Below are 17,022 nucleotides of genomic sequence, written 5' to 3' on the forward strand. Positions count from 1 at the left end.
GACTATATTCAGAGCAGAATAAGTGTTATGATTACATTCTGCTTTCCCTCGGTGCTATAATTCTTAAAATGGGGGTGGTGGTGGTTCTACAGGGTGTTTTGCAAAGTAATCTAAGAGGACACGTCCCTGACAATCAGAACCCTCCAGGTCCTTGTTTACAGTGGTGCCTTGGCTCAGGGACTGCCTGGCCCAGAGTGGTTTGCCTGGCTGAGTCGGCTACCTTTGTGTGATTGGGTTAAAAACCAACATATATAGTTAAAACCAACATATAACACAACAGCAAACAAGCCAAATTGAATCATCACCAAAACAGCTTGGAAATGGAATACCATTCCATTAAATAACATTCCATTAAATAACAATAACGTTCCATTAAAAATAATTTTTAAAATGTAATTAACTGCACAGAAGCGACTTTAAAATGTGAACTGTACAGCACTATCTAAAAACCTAAGTAAGCACATGAGCAAGTGCATCTCCCAGCATGCATTTTATTGCTTACACAGGCTGGGAGATGGGGATCTGGAGACAACCTGAAAGAGGTTGTGCCCGGGGAAGCCAAAGTGAGAGAGATTGTTCAGCATTACACAGAGGAAAACAGCTCTCATTTGAGAGGGTCAAGTGCTTTGTAACACATTAAGAGTCAAGCTGAATGAAAATTGTCTCTTAAAACGGTGACATTTGTATCCAGCTATTTACGGCAGGTCACATTTTATTTATTTCTCCCTCTTCTTCTTCGTCTTCTTGTTTTTGCAAGGAATCCAAACTGGCTAACAGAATCCTTGTCCTCTACATTTTATCTTCACAGCCACCCTGAGAGGTAGATCAGGATGAGGGTCTGTGACTGGCTCGAAGTACCTCTGGCAGGCTTCATATAGCAATGTGAGGACTGCAACCCAGCAGTCCTTCAAGCAGAAGCTGCCTGCAACTGGAGTCCATTTTCTGACAGCCCTTCAAAAAGAGGACTGCATAAAACCACATAGCTGCCTAAAGGGGCCACCTCTGAAAAGGCCCTACCATTCTGGCTCGCTGATTTCATCGCTGCCAACAGTGAGCAATTGAACTTGGCCCCCATTGCAGATCCTAATGCTTGGACAGATCTCTGTGGTGGCCAGCATTTCTTCTAGCAATGCGGTCTGAAACCATTTCTGGAATTCAGATTATTTCCATGAAACATAAAGACACACATGAAACTTCCCCACTGGCTGGTGCAGCCAAGTCAAAGTCCATTCCCATTTGCTCAAGGAAAGAAGTCGTCTTCTGTGTAGGTCAAGCAGGGAAAGGGAAAGGGGGTGACACATGGAGAGAGGGCAGCAAAGTTGAGTTTTCAGCGCACCAGGTGGCTCATGAACGAACAACACATTCTCTGCTTGCTTGGCTGCTGCAAATCTCTCTCTCTCTCTCTCTCGACTCAGAAATGTGTGAAAGTTAACTTTTCTTCCTCTTCTTCTACTTCTCCTCCTCCTCCTCTCATTTTCATTTTTGGACTCTGTTTCTCTCGCCCTTTTTCAGATTGGCCCTCAAGCGGAACTGTTCTCAGGGAAACATTCCATTTCACAAGGACTAACGACTTTCCTCTGTGCCCTTGCATTAATGAGACCCAGGCCTGGCCCTCATCAGAGAGAAACCATGCACGTAATTGCTTGCATTTTTAATTCAAGAGGGTTATGATAGGAGAATCAAAGTCACACACTACCATCGCCAAGGCTGACTCTGTCACGGGCCATTGGCTGGGCCAATTTTCTTTGATTTTTTTTTTAATACTTATTTCTTGCCCTCCCCTTTCCCATCTTTTCTCATTCTTCTTGCATGCATGTGAGGTGTCTCACTTTTTTTTTTTTTTTTAAGCCAGTCTCCCAGAGACCTCCGTCAGTGTTTCAAGGCCCTCAGGCTTTGGCCTAGTTGGCATCTCCTTCCGCCCCCTCCCGGCAGGCAAATAAAGATTACTCTTGCACCTGGGTCTGCTGTTGAGTTCTGGGAGACTGCTTCCAATGGAGCTCCCCCAGATCAGGTTCTCTGTGCCGAAAAGGTTGACGCGTCCAGTAGGAAACATGCTCGAGAAGGTCGGCAGTTTTCACCGCACCTCCCCACTGCAGTGCAGCGAAACCCAAGTTCAGCTTGGAAGACAGAAGAAAAATCAAATTCGGACCCCGAGCAACCAGCTCTGCATTTAGGAAAGGTCGCTCACTGGATCAAGGCCAGGACTTGGTCTCTTGTAGGAAAGAAGTCTGAAAGGTGTGCGTTTTTGTTTTATGACTTCCCAAAGTATGTCGGGATGATAAATTTAATTCCCTCCAGTCTCAGACTTCACCAACGGGGGCAAAATATAAGATCCTTTTCACTCTCTTGGGATTGGGGTTTCCATGGAAGTCTGAGGTCTTTGTAGAAAGCTGGATGATGAGTATTTTTTATTTACAGAAGCCTAGTCCAGGATGAAGTCGTAGAATATGTAATGTGACAGTTTATAGCATATGTAAAGTTGGATTTGCACATTCATGGAATGACTTTTTGTCCCATTGTCCCTGGGCATGTCATGAGCGGAGCTGGCTGGAGCCGGGGGTCAGACTAGATGGTCCGGGAGACCCCTTCTGACTCGCTCTGTTTCTGTGTTTCTGTCTTCTCAGTACCTAGCACAACCATGAGAGAAACCAACCTAATATCCTCCTAGCGTAGTTTCTTTCCCTCTCAGAGAGCCAGAGGCGCAGTGGTTAAGAGGGCAGAACTGCGACTCAGGTGGTCGGGGTTCTAATCCCCACTCCGCCATGGAGCCCACTGGGTGACTTTGGGCCAGTCACTCACTCTCAGCCCAACCTACCTCGCAGGTTTGTTGTTGCGGGGACAAGATTGAGAACAGAAGGCGGAGAATGATGTAAGCTGATCTGCGCTCATAGGAAAGAAGTGGGATATAAATCTAATAAGTAGCTAAATGTCGCTTTCTCTTACAGTTGTATCCTTCCTTTGAGAAGTTCAGGGTGGCATTCTTTCCTTGCTGCATCTACACAACAGCTTTGTGAGATGGGTTATATGGCTGGCTGACCCAAATCCATCCACTGAACCTCATGGCCAGAGTTAGTCAATAGGACTTCTGTCCCATGACCAGCTACCCCATGCCAGCTTCTGCTTAGAATTACAGACAAGTTTAGTTCCCAGTGAGGTGGCTAATTTGTGTCTGATTCATACTGTTTCAGATGGCAGCTCCTGCAGTTAGCTTTCTATAAGTAGGAAGAAGGGAAAAAGAGAGATGTCACTGCATTTGGAAAACTAGCATGTCTGGAAAAGCTTCCCTGGCGCACGAGTTTCTTACGTGCAGGGAATAGTTTGTCTGGAGGATCATTCAGTCATGTGGACCCCCACTTAGTCTGAAGTGGTATGCCTCATGCTAAACTTTAAGGCAGGGGTCTCAAACTCAACTTACCTGGGGGCCGCATCAAGTATTCCCCCACCGCGGTGGTGGTGGGCCGCTCATCCCATGGCCGGCCCGGGCGCCGCTGGTGCTTTGAAGGCTGCAGGGCCCCTCCCCCGTGCCCCGTCCGTCCCGGCCATTGGCCCGTGGGCCGCGAGTTTGAGACCCCTGCTTTAAGGGGTATATTGTTCAAATTCTCTAAAAAGGTGATGTTTTAATAGTTGTCTTTTGCTTCTCCTTTCTCAGTTCAACAGAATCTTCCAGAAATGCCTACTCTGCTTCGCTCCATTTATCCGTCCTGCCAAAATGGGCCCTTTCAGGTCCGAAGGTCACCACATCTTGTTTCGGCTGCCCACGGCTGTGTGCCATTATTCACTTCCTGTGGTTTCGAATCAAAGGCTGGCATTGCAGAGGCCGGTTCACAACAGGGGAGGTTATCTCACAAGCTGGAACAGGAATTGGCCTTTTGTGGTATGTTATGGGACACGCAGCACATTAACCATAAATGCGTGATCAGTTGAGTGAATGAAAAGTCGTTTCCAGAGGGCTACAGTTCTGAATGGGAGAGAAATCGTGGGGGGAGCATTCTTAACCCTTTTTACAAGCCGCCATTTCCCTGCTCAGAATTGCTCCCCCATTCCCAGGGATGCATTTCCTTTGCGTGAATCTGAGGCCCAGTTGCCCACGCAAACCCATCTCTGGGATGCTGTGCCAGAAGGGTGGGCAGTTGTGAGCAGCAGAACAACACCGTGGCAAAGAATTTAGCAAGCAGCTCCAGGGTAGCTGCCACTTGTCACACAAGGCAAAGCAGTCTTGGAGTTACCTGTAAACAGTTGTTAGCGCTTGGATAGCAAGGTGAGATGTACTGTATTTCTATCTATATAGTAGTGAATATTTCTGAATGCATATCTGTACATTTCAATTCGCATGTCCAGGTTTTAGGCTACTCAGTGTCCCTCTTGTGTCCTGTAACGGGGCGGCTTTTCCTCTATTGCCCCCATAGCTCATAACAACGGTTTGGTGTGCGGCAGAAACAGTTCAGATCAATCCATTCGACTTCGGACATCCAACATTCAAACAAGTGTTATGTATTAATTACACCTTTGTGCTACTCTTTGGGCAGTTCACAGCAAAGAAAACTAAAATACAGCATGGTGAAATGCGATATAAATTTTAAATTACAGGATAGAATTAAAACCTAACAGCAAGGCAAAGGTTTAAAATGCAGTAAAGCTTAGACAGAAAAAAGACTTCCAGCTCCTAGCTTGCCCTAGCCGGCACGATGGGCTGGGCCATGATGGGAGCGTGAGGACTTTTTCTGGCTAAATATGCATAGGATTGCACCCTAAGAAATTTAAAACAAAAGAAACAGGCGCTTGGGCTAACCGAGGGTATGGAAATAGGATAATATGCCTGGGGAAATAGGCAGATCTTCCCTGGCACCAAAAAGAGCACAACTTGGGTGCCAGGTGAGTGCCCCTGGGAAGCTTACCCCAAAGTAGCAGTGCCCCAACAGAAAAGGCCCTCTTGGTAGCAACCCACCCCCAATTCCTTTAGTGAGAGCTATCAGAGAAGGACCGCTGAGAACAGTCCTAGGGTCCAGGCAGATACACAGTGGAGGAGATGGCTTCAAATAACGAAGCTCGAAGCCATTTGAGGCTTTGAATCGGGTGCAGACATGGAAAGACAACCATGGAGAAGCACTGGCCCAATATGACCACGCTGGCCAGTCCCCATTAGCAATCTTTCTACCCTACCTTGGGCCAGAGAGCTTCCCACCTTTTTGCCCCCATGTGGCAAACAGAAACTGCAGGGCCTCTACCAAACTGGACAAGTGGATGATGCAGACAGTGATTTCCTGCCATCGTAGTGAGTTGTGTCACCATCTCTGCTGGTGTTCATAAGCTGATACGCTCCAGGCATGCCACTGCCTGGGCTGGCTGGGGATGATAGTGCCTGTTGTCCAGAGCACTTGCTTGGGGAAAGCTGATACAAGCCATTGATAATACTGCAAATTGTGTCTATCTAGGTAGATATAGGTAAGCTATTTTTTTTAGGGTAAAAATGAGCTTGTCCTCGAAACTTTCCTTTTCAACTGCTTTAACTTTTCCTTGGATTTCTTCTTAAATATTAACAGAAAAGCCATTGGGTGAATGTTCAGTGGAGCAGAAGGACCATGTTCAAAGTGCAGGTGTCTTGTGCAAGCATCAGGTCAAGAAAAGGAGGATTCTTGGGGATATTTCTCCTGAAGACACATTTCCTTCCCTGCCCTGGTCATCGAGGTAATGTTGCCTTTTGCTATGAGATTTTTCTTCCAAGGAAACTTGAGTTGAACATATGGATTAGTTGACAGGAAGGCATATCATACAGCATTAACCTGTTTTCATAGGACAGATTGACTAATACCCATGGTATCCTGGCCACTCTGAAAATATAGCCTGGGCATCTCATCATATACATATTAATTAATCAGTTCTTTATTTGCCTTAGCCATATGCCTTTGCATATACAATATCCTAGTTTTCCAAGTGCCAAAATGAAATTACCCATTAACCCTAACTGGGCATGGAAATGGGAGAACCAAAAGGAGCTGGATTGGAATGGAGCATTCCAACAGGCACCTTTTTCCATGTTGTGCTCCCATTTGTAATTTTATGTTTACATTTTCCCATTTATTTAAAAGACAGTTGAGGATCATTCTGAAGGATGGTCTTTCATATCCTCTCTCCTGTGGCAAGCTTGTGGCATTCTTCATTTGCTCATCTAGAATGTGCCATCACAGGGATTTTCCTTGAGGAATTTTGTTCAACCTCCTGATTCTTTCCAAAAAAAAAGAGGAGGGAAATTTCAAAATGACATTTAGAAAACTTGATAACCCATACTCATTATGGGTTCTTGTTTTGTCTGAATCTAGCTACACTGTCAACCATGAACATCCCATGAAGAAATTCCATGGTTTGTTGTTGGGTTGTGAATTGTAGCTTGTCCGCCATGCCTTGTTCCATGATAACCCAGGTTGTTACCGGTGGGTGGGTGGGTTACTTCTCAAAGGAAAAGCTATGTTTGTATGCCCAAAACATCAAGGCTTTGGGTTCTAAAGGGTGACACTTCCAAAGTACCAAGCACTCTAAAAACATGACAGCAGCTTCTGCCTTTTCTAATCCAGCTAAGCACTTACCTTCTTATGGCCAACACAACTCCTCTACATTCGATACACATAGTGTTGCTTTTCCTGTGCCAAAGAAAAGTTCAGTCTGTAGGAGGTGAAGAAGGCACTGGGCATCTTTGATCATTTCAGGATTTGTTCCACACCTGCAACTTGAAAGGCGCTTTTGGTGGATGTTATGCTACATTTCCACAAGAATAGATCGCAACACTTCCCACAGCCTTCTGTGTGATGGTTATTGCTAAAATAGGCCCAGGCAGGAGAACAGACTTTAAAGAACCAACTTGTTTCCTCTGACCTGGGCATTTTACGATCACAGCACAGGCCATGGGCCATCCCGTGAATGAATGTTTGGAGATGGCATTTTCTTGTTTAATGTGATAATTTCATTTCTAATTTTAATTTAAAATATTTTTAATAAGTAAAGCCTTGCCGTTTTCAATATGCTACTTGTGAATGTTTGTAGAATACATGGGATGTTTAAGGCTACTGCCCAGAGTGACTCCTAATTTTCAGACTGGGGCACCTTTTTAAAATGGTTGGCTGTTCTCCGATCTGGAGATCTTTGGGTGTGTTGAATGTCCTGTGTCAGCCCCAACCGGCGTGTCCAGTGGTTAAAATGATGTGAGGGGTAGATTCAATCCAATTGGGCTGCCTGTATGGACCCCCATGGCTAATGTTGAAGTAGAGACTGGTCTATTCTATGTAGCTATCAATGAGCGGCCTGGTGGTTGCATTTAAGTGGACTGAATTGACAACAGGGTGTCTCTTAAGTGTAGTGGAGGAATATCATGACTGTGTGGGCTTTCTTTGTAACATTGATGAAATTGGATTTTGCAGCAGTGGGTTTGTGCCTATCTTGGGAATTGAAACATGCACAAATGTACACTTCCAAAAGTCTGCAGATAGCCCCAAAATATGCAGAGTGTGTTCATCTCCACACGCTTGCTCTCGTTTTCTCCAGCCACAGCTTCTGAGCCAGGCCCAAGGACAGCCTCACATACAGCATATGACCGGAGTTTAGTCCTGAAGTTTCCAGTACACAGATCACTATTGGCTAAGCTGCTCCTATCCAGGAATGGGTGCAGTTGGCATATAAACAGGATTTAATGTAGTTCTTGATTTATGCTAGCATAGCACATATTTGCAAGATCATATTCATCTCTAAATAAGAAGCAGAAAGGGGAAAAAAAGGAAGCTCTGTTGTGTTTTATCGGCAGTCAGAAGTCAGCGGCTATGGGATTTTATAGTAATTACTCCCCCATATTTCTTCATAGGATTGCAGTCATGCTCGTCTGAATAAGCTGGGAATTCTTTCTGTGTTGTTGAAAGGGATCTGGATGCTCTCTATTCTCCCACTGTGGTTTTAATTTTGAGTCTTCCTTTTGTGTGTCATTTTTCAATGCAGATTTTCTTTCTAATCTGTATTTTGTTAGTGCCGTTTTTGGCAGACAGGTGGAATATGAATGAAGTATTCGATAGTCTGGTATGAAGCAGGAATGGTGCATGTTTTTATGACAGTCTGCAGTTCATAATTTAGCACAATACTATTTGCATAAACCAAATAATTTTAAAAGCTGTGCAAAGATTGCAGCTTTAACATGTTTTGCGAGCCATTGCGGGCTGCAATGTGAAATGCTGTAGCTTTTTGTTTTGCTTTCTCAGTTCATGAGGGTTGTTCATGACTTTGCTCCCTTTAGGCCCACAAACTGTAGTCTTTTCTGTGCCTATTGCAATTCAGACTGTCAATATTAGGACTAGAACTTCCCTCGTGCAAGTGGAAACGACTCTCCAGTAAATGCCTTTTGACTGAACCTGAAGGCCAAAAATATACATGTTTGTATGTACAATAAGCGATCTCTTTTATGTCGGCTCCTTTCTAAAAGCCACAGCTTCCACGTCAGCCAAGGGCCAGAGATCAAATGTGGGTCATATTTGGAGAAGGTGGAGACGAAATGCAGGTAAAGAAGCTGGCCATATTACATCATGGCATGTGCATGTGTAGGCCAGAGGGAGTCCGGGCGAAAGAGCTCTCCAGCCAAAGGAGCAAGAGCTCTGCAGGGGTTTTCGTGGCCCCGTCTGGGGAGCAGCACCTCCCACCCACAAGCCAAAAGGCTGGAGTGCAGATTGCCAGAATGCTGAGAAACAGAATCTTTGCTTTCATTCTTTGTTTAACTCTGCAGATTTCCTTTCAGCCACTCTGTCTCAGCTGAAGGGAAACATGTATGGGCTTTAAAAATTGCCTTTCCAGGTTCTGGATGGTTCTTTCTCTACCCAACCCCATTCCAAACCTTGTGTTCTTTGAGCCTTTTGTGAGGGTTTCTGGGAAACAGGAATTTGTACTATTTCATACATTGGGAACTCTAAGCAAGGAGGGAGGAGAGGTACGGAATACGACGTTGTTCTGTTTGTTTATTCAGTCAGGACATTTCTGTACCCCTTTTTTCCAGGAAAGCACCCAGCACCCTGTCTGGCTCATGGTATAATCCATGAAAGCCAGTGCAGTTGTAATGGGGATATACAATAAAAACTCATGGTGTTATCAGAACAGAACCCTTAAACCAGGGGTGCTGAACCCCGTTCAGTCGGAAGGCCAGATTTCATTTTGGAGAAACTCTCGGGTGCATTCTGGGGATAGGTGGGGGGGCCAAAGACAAACGGGGCCGGGCCAAAAGGAAAGTGGGCAAGGTATAAGCCCCCTTAGATTCCACGCAGAAAAAAAAGTTGGATATAAGGATAACAAAGAAACAAACAACTCTTTGAGGGCAGGTCTCCACTTTTTTTCTCCCCACAATCCCCTGGGTCAAGCCATAGAAATTTAAGGGCTGGAATCTGTGAGAAAAGCGATGCGTTTTCTGAGTCCCTGGAAGCACCTGAGGCACAGGGACCGTGATGTTTGGCTGGGAAGAATTCATGAGGCGTGTAGGACAGTGATGGGTCGGGCGGGGAGGGTGGTATGTGGAGAGAGAACCGGCGAGCCACTTTTGCAAAACCCTCCTGACCAAGCGAGGGCCTCCTGGGAGGAGGGGTATGTGGGGTGGGGGTCAGCAGAGGGGATGGGGTGGCAGGGAATAGCAATGAGGCAAGGAAACAATATCTACTCAATTAGGTTCGTCTCCCAACGTGTGGAGAGTGGCCAAAGTCCAGGTTAGCCACTGTGACAGAACATTATTACAACCGAACGCCATGGAATTTGCTCAGAGGCCAAGCTGGGGCAGTCATCCTTCCCGCTCGCTTTCCCCCTTTCTACACATGGGTGCCTTCTTCGGGGCAAAACCTTGCTGATGGCCCAACTCGTCCTTGCCATCGCTGACCTGGGCCCTTTGGCAGTCAGGCTTTTTTCCGCCTTCATCTTTCCCGTCTCAAAAGCGCATCCTTCAGGTGAGCTCCTGCCCATAGCTTAGGCCAGGGTGGCAGGCCTTAGGCTTAAGGATCTACATGCCCACCCTGAGAATACAGTGTGTTGTTTCATAAAAGCATAGAACAGTAGAGGTTGGAAGGAGCCAAAGTGCTGGACTCCCAAGTTAAACCATCCCTTTCAGGTGGCTGTCCAGTTGAATCCTGGATGCCTCTCGTTTGGGAAAGCCCACAGCCTCCCTAGGTCATGGGCTCTGTTATTCTACTGCTCTTAACAGTGAGGAAGTTATTGCTGATATTCAGCCAGAACTTGGCTTCCTGTAACTCGAGCCCATTATTTCCATGTTGTGCACTCTGGGATGATCTAGAAGAGATCCGGTCTTTCCTCTTTGTGGCAGCCTTTCAAGGACTTGTAGAGTGCTATCCTATCTCCCCTCATTCTCCTCTTCTCAAGGCTAAACATGCCCAGTTTTTCCCATCTCTCCTGGCATGGCTTTGTTTCTAGACCCTGGATCATCCTTGCTGCCCTCCTCTGAACCCTTTCCAGCTTGTCTACATCTTTCTTGAACGGTGGTGCCCAGAATTGGACTCCAGATGAGGCCTAACCAGTGCTGGGTAAAGGGGAACTAGTGCTTCACATCATTTGGAAGTGATGCCTCTATTAATGCAGCCCAAAATAGCATTTGCCCTTTTTGCAGCCACATTGCATTGTTGACTCATATTCAGCTTGTGATCTACAACCATTCCAAGATCGCTCTCACTTTCAGTATCAATGAGCCAAGTATTCCCCATCTTGTAACAATGCATTTGGTTTCACTTTCCTAGGTGCAGAACTTGGCCTCTGCCCCTGTTGAATTTCATTGTATTGTTTTCAGTCCAGCACTCCAACTATTGAGGTCACCTTGAAAGCTAATACCTTTCCATCTTCCAGGGTATTAGCTATCCCGGCAAGTTTGGTGTCATCTTCAGATGTGATAAGTGTTTCCTGCACTTCCTCACCCAAATAATTAATAAAATGTTGAAGAGCACTGAGGCCTGTGGTACCCCACTCGTTACATCTCCCCAGTTTTAGAAGCTGGCATTAATGAGCAGTCTTTGAATCCAACTCTGTAGCCAACCATGGATTCATCTGATTGTTGTTCCATCTAGCCCACTCTTTGCGAGTTTACTAATCAGGATATCATGGGGCAGAAAAGCTTTTCTGAAATCAAGTTATATTATGTCCACAGCACAGTCCATCTGGGATGTTACCCAGTCAAAAAATAAAATCAGATGAGTCTGGCAGAATTTGTTCTTGAGATATCCATGCTGGCTTCTTGTAATCACTGGATTGTTATCAAGGTGTTTTGCAAACGCACTGCTTTATAATCTGCTCCAGATTTTTCTCAGGGATTGATGTCAGACTGATTGGTCTGTAGTTCCCAGATTCTTTTTTTCCCCTTTCTTGAAGATGGGGACAACGTTAGTTCTTCTCTGTCATCTGGCACTTCTCTGTCCACCATGATTTCTCAAAAATAATAGACAGTGATTCTGAGAGTTGTTCTGTCAGCTCTTTTATGACTCTAGGATGTAACTCATTCAGTCCGGGATATTTGAACTTATTCAACCCAATTAGATGATTCTTGACCATTTGCCTATCAATCTTGAGCTTCCCTCCTCCTCCTTCAGCTTGTATTTCCCTTTATCAAGAAGGTCATAGATACCCTTTTGGGGGAAAACTGTGCTAATGTAGGAATTGAATACTTCTGCCTTTTCTGTGTCATCCTTTCACATTTTGTCATCCAGCTTGAGTAGCTGAACCCCCTTTTTCTTTCCTCTGTCTTTTACTTTGGACATATCTGAAGAAGGCTTTTTTGTTGCTTTTAGCCACCTTCACTAGTCTCAGTTCATTCTCAGCTTTAGCCTCAACACCGTCCCTGCAATCCCATGTCATCTGCCTGTATTCTTCCTTTGTAGCCTGGCCTTCCTTCCACTCCCTATCGATGTCCTTTTTTGTTTTCAGATCATTTCTAAGCTTTTTGTGAAGTCACATGGGTTGCTTCTGTCGTCTTCTACCTCTTTTCCTTGTTGGAATTGTTTGTAATTATGCCATGTTTGGCAGAATTCTCCTCCCAACAGATACTGGAGAAATTAAACTCCCCCAAACAATGATATTGGGTCTCCTTGAAGCAATTTGCTTTTCAAAAGTTTCACCTTCATTGTCTTCTTGACTGCATGCTCCGTAATAGACTCCAACCACTGTGTTCTTTTTATTCCTTGCTCCATTTATAGCAGTCCAAATCCTCTGAACAGGACTACTAAGCTGTGCAGAGATATATATCTTTAACATATAGAGCAACTCCACCTCCCTTTCTGTTCCTTCTGGTCTTCTTGGACAGATTATATCCTTCAATTGCTGAGTTACAGTCATCCCACCCAGCTCCCTCTTGATTATCTAGATTTCGCTAGTGTGTATTCATTAGATCTTTCCAGATGGTGAAATGTGATTGTCATTGTGAAGGTTTCGCGCTAACCCTGCCCACTATGGTGGGTTGGCTGAAGAAATCCAGGCCTGCTAGAAATCATTCCTATTGCCATATCGCTTATTAGCTTTTCCTCTATTTTTTCTATCAAGGCAATGGAGCAAAGGCACTTTTCCCAGCTTTAAGTTGATGGTCAGCTTGTCAGCTATTTATATTTCAATTATAATAATTGCCCTTAAATTTGCATCCATCCACACAAATGAGCAAATACCATTTTCCTGCAAACTGGCAATCTTTTCTGGGCCCACCAATGCATTGTCCCAGCATCAGGCGCAAAAGACATTTGCTTAGAATTAGGGCTGCAAAGCCCGTGCTGGATCTGTCCATGGGTCTGTCCAGTTCTGCTTTCTGTTCTCACAGTGGCCAGCCAGCTTTGCCAGTGAGAAACCCTCAAGCTGAGCACCCTCCTGCCTGTGTCCCCCAGCAATCGGGGCACATAACTGCCTCTGGTCGTGGAGGCTATCAGGGCTAGCTGTTGGATAGCCTTCTCCAGGAGTTTGGCCAATCTCCTTTAAAATTGCCCCAGTTGGTGGTAGTGAAAACCTTGGTTTGACTATGTGCTTTGTGAGGTAGCTCTTCCTTTTATCTGTCCTACTCCCCCCCCCCCCAGCCCCGTCCTTAGCTTCTTGGGTTGACCCTGCTAGGTTCTAGTATCATGGGAACTGAAGATTTGTTTTGAGTGCCAAAACTGAAGGAGCTCATAATCCAAAGAAACCTTTTTATCATGTAACTGCCCTGCCTCAGAATGTTAGAAGGGATGGATCTGGAACAGAAGGGCTTGATTGCTGTTTCTAACCTTCCCATATTTTCCCATTGCTGAAAATCTCTTTATTTTCCTCTCTCTCTTGCTCTCTCACTGTCATGCATGCACATACCTGTTTGGCAGAAGATGGCAAATCTGCACATTACCTTTGGATTGACAGTTCTGGGAGCCTTACCATCTGAAAATAGCACCCTGACGCTTTTGCCTCCGATGTTGTGACCCGTGTCTGCTTAGGCTAACCCAGTCCCAATCCCTGTAAACACCCATCTGCCTGAATCGGTCCTTGGTTTAAAGCCCCAATATTTACTAACCCCCAGTGGCCTCTCCCCCACCCCACTCCAGTAGGGAGACACAATGCCAATCTTGAATTTGTCTGCCTTGGTTTAAAAGCCCTTGTTCATTGCCCCCCCCCACTTTTTTTGGTGAGTGCTTTGATTTGATAACTGGGTGGAGAAACAACACACTCCATTGTGTGGGTTATCTAGTCTCTCTCTCTCTCTCTCTCTCTCTCTCTCTCTCTCTCTCGAACTGGTGGTTTTCAGACCTGTTCCTAGCCGCTGGGACAAAACTTTTCGAAGTTACGTCAAATCTCCAATATGTTCAATTTTGATACTCATAGCCATTTAGGAAAAAAAAAGTTATCTTTAGCAGATTTTCTTAGGGCTGCCCTGGTTATTATGCACAGCATCTCCGCTTCAGAGCTATGCTGCATCTGTACATGGCTGCTCTACTGTTACAGTCATGACAAATGCTAAAAGCCCTTGGCTGTTTTTTCATGTGGCTGGACGGTAGCAATGGGTTGTATTTTACCTGCTTTTTGCCAGCCATTATATTCCACAATGTGCTGTGTATCTACAGTCATTTGTCCTGACTTTTTGGGTGATTCCAACATTTAATAACTCTAAGTTGCATATGCCCTCTTGGTCGCCGCCCCCCCCCCCGCACTTTGTATTCTGAGAGAATAATGCCTCCAAACAACAATACACTTCCTTAACATATCACATCATTATTTTTTCTATTATCAACAAGTTACCAGTTATTAAGAAAAAGTAAGTTGTCCGCCATATTATTAAATAACAGTAACATCAATAATAATTGCAATGTGATTTGCATCACCATGCATAGCACTTCCAGTGGCATACACAAAATCAAAACAAAACCCAAACTATTCCCTGCCCCAGGATCTTGCAATTTAAATATTATCAGTAGTGCTGAAGACAATGAAAGATAGGAAGAGGAGGAAAGAGAAAGCCAGAAGGATAAGTGTGTGTTTTGCTCATGGCAAATGTTTGTGGGGTTTTGTGGCTGGAGATCTATAGTGCCTAGTACCGGAAATTTCTCACTGGGTATTTTATTTTATTTATTTTTCAATTTATATCCTGCCTTTTTTCCTACGAAGGGCTCAAGGCAGCTTATATCATTCTGCTCCTCCATCTTATCCCCACAACAATAACCCTGTGAGGTAGGTTGGGCTGAGAGGCTGTGACTGGCCCAAAGTCACCCAGTGGGTTCCATGGTCGAGCGGGGACTCGAACCCAGATCGTCTGAGTCCCAGTCCCATGCTCTTAACCACTACGCCACACTGGTTCTGCAGGCTTTTGCATTCCACAGCATTCTTTGCCACAAAAACCAGCAAAAAGCCATGTGGAGTTGTCATTTTAGGTGTAATTAAGCACAGGATATGGTGAGGTGGATTTAAATTTTGGACAAATTAACATGGGAACAAGGGCCAGTGCTTTAATGTTATGCATGGTAGCAAAATGGAAACTTCATGTTCAGAGCCCTGAAAATGCCTATTCAGGAGGAATCAAATATGGGAGGGGGGGGGGTTTCCTGAGAACACCCAGCGGCCCCTGAGAGAAAGAAATTGCTGGACTAGAGCTGCAACTCAACACTAAATTTTCCCACTACGGTGTTCTCTGGACTACAACTCCCTTTGTCACTAACCATAGGCCATGGTAGTTGGGGCTGATGGGAATTGTACTGCAACGCATTTGTCGGGTACCATGCTGTGGAAGGCTGTGGACACAGTTCCTGCGAAGTAAACCCCAGTGAAATGCGTTTTCCTTCTCAGTAAGAGCTCTGGCATGTTGCCTGAAGAGCCGCTTCTAGCATTGCTGGTTGCAAATCGAGGACCACTTGGTGAGTCACAGGAACATTGGAAGCTGTCTTCTCCCAGGCCAGGTCCTTGGTCCATCAGTTAGGACTGACTGGCAATAGCTCAGACAGATGTTTTGTCCTGCCCCACTGGAAGATGCTGTGGGTCAAACCAGCACCAGTGGGCCATGGCAGTTTGGGCCTTGCGGGCGGTCTCTGCACTCAGGGCCTCACTGCCCGTGAGGCAGGAGCGGTGAATTTTGCCATGCCAGATGGGAGGGCCCGGTGTTGCTCTTGGACCCCCTCCTGAAGATCCCTGCCCACTTTCTCACCGTGGCATTGCTTATAAGGAGCATTTGAGGCGCCCTCCGGCCATCTTCTTTATCCCTGCCATGCTCTCCACCGGTCCTGTGTGGCAGTGGCAAAAGAAAGGCTCCTGTCTGTGTGATCGTGGAGCAGTGGTGGCGATGCATCTCCCCCCCCCCCCCCTTCAGGGAGGGACACAGTGCTTCGTGGCTGCCTGAAATGCAAGGCCTGGATGCTGGCCAGTGTGTTAAGGGTGGCAACTGACTTCCGGCCATGTTTGCTGCTGGCCAAAACAGTTGTGTAGGGCCACAAGTTGCCAACCCTTGCCGGAGCTTTTGGTTTGTCCCCGCTCTCCTTCTGGATGTGTGTGAAATCCTGAGCCATCTTAGACAAGGCACCCTTGGTATGAAGGCTACTGTACCCCAGAACCCACAGTCTGGGGGCCCCAACACCAGAGCCAAGACCATCTCCATCACCACCTGTGAGCTCTCAGAGGAGCACTGTTGAGAAACGGGGTGGAGGATCCACCAAGAGATTCCCTACTTTTCCCCACAGCCCAAAGCACTGTGCATCTCTCCAGACTAGTAGTTCAAGCGACAGGAAGTCTGGGGAGGAGGTGGTGGGGTGAGAGAGAAAGCGTTTCCCTATAGATCACTGTCTCCTCCCCAGTACTCAAGTCTACTCTGATACTGAATCAAGTACTCCAGTGGGCAGGTCTCCTTCGGGCATGACAGATCAGCATCAATAATGGTATTGGGAACTCAGCAACCCTATTTATTCTTAACCAGCCTGATCTTGCCGAACCTTGGAAGTTAAGTAGGGTCGGGCCTGGTTGAAATCTGGATGGGTGACTTAAAATGTCGTGAACCTCCCAGAGCGCTTTGGCTACAGGCTGTATAGAAATGTAATAATAATACAAATACCGGTGATAATAATAATAATAGCAGCATTACATTATTAAATTAATACAACCTGTACACCACGCTGCAACATTTTGTTGCAGGTCCCACTTGTGCAAAAATACTCAGGATCAAAATGTATCTGACACAAGACCTTTGTTTTAACTTTAAAACCAATGCAGAAGGCTCTCGGGATCTGCACTGTTTGCTTCAAACATATTTTACACCTTTTTCAACCTCTGGCCCTTTCCATTTCTCCTTAAAACAATCACTGCCCACCCCAACTGCAAATTTTCTTTCTGTTCAGAAAAGGGTCTGGCACAATTAAGATTTGGACGGTTTCCTTCTTTAGAGCTACATTAAACTGCCTTCTTGTCTTCCACACACATGCCCCACCTCACCCCGCCTTGAAATACATCTCTGAAGGAAAAACTGGAAAGTGTTTAAACAAAACTGCCTAGGATTCTTTGCTCCGCTTAAATGGCCTTGGAACCAGCCATAGCTATGGT

The 17,022-nt window shown here is 45.7% G+C and overlaps 1 protein-coding gene across 1 annotated transcript in view; it reads left to right on the plus strand.

Moving 5' to 3' along the window:
- The window catches only part of HEATR6 (HEAT repeat containing 6), a 59,340-nt gene that overhangs the window by 39,679 nt on the left and 2,639 nt on the right, over window positions 1-17,022 (plus strand). Inside the window, exons 21-22 of the transcript XR_006414752.1 lie at window positions 3,650-3,874; window positions 5,541-5,685. The gene's annotated coding sequence lies outside the window, so the exon portion shown is untranslated. The remainder of the gene's footprint in view (window positions 1-3,649; window positions 3,875-5,540; window positions 5,686-17,022) is intronic.

The sequence above is a fragment of the Varanus komodoensis genome, unplaced genomic scaffold (assembly GCF_004798865.1).
Source record: "Varanus komodoensis strain SLA01 unplaced genomic scaffold, ASM479886v1 scaffold20_1, whole genome shotgun sequence".
Lineage (NCBI taxonomy): Eukaryota > Metazoa > Chordata > Lepidosauria > Squamata > Varanidae > Varanus > Varanus komodoensis.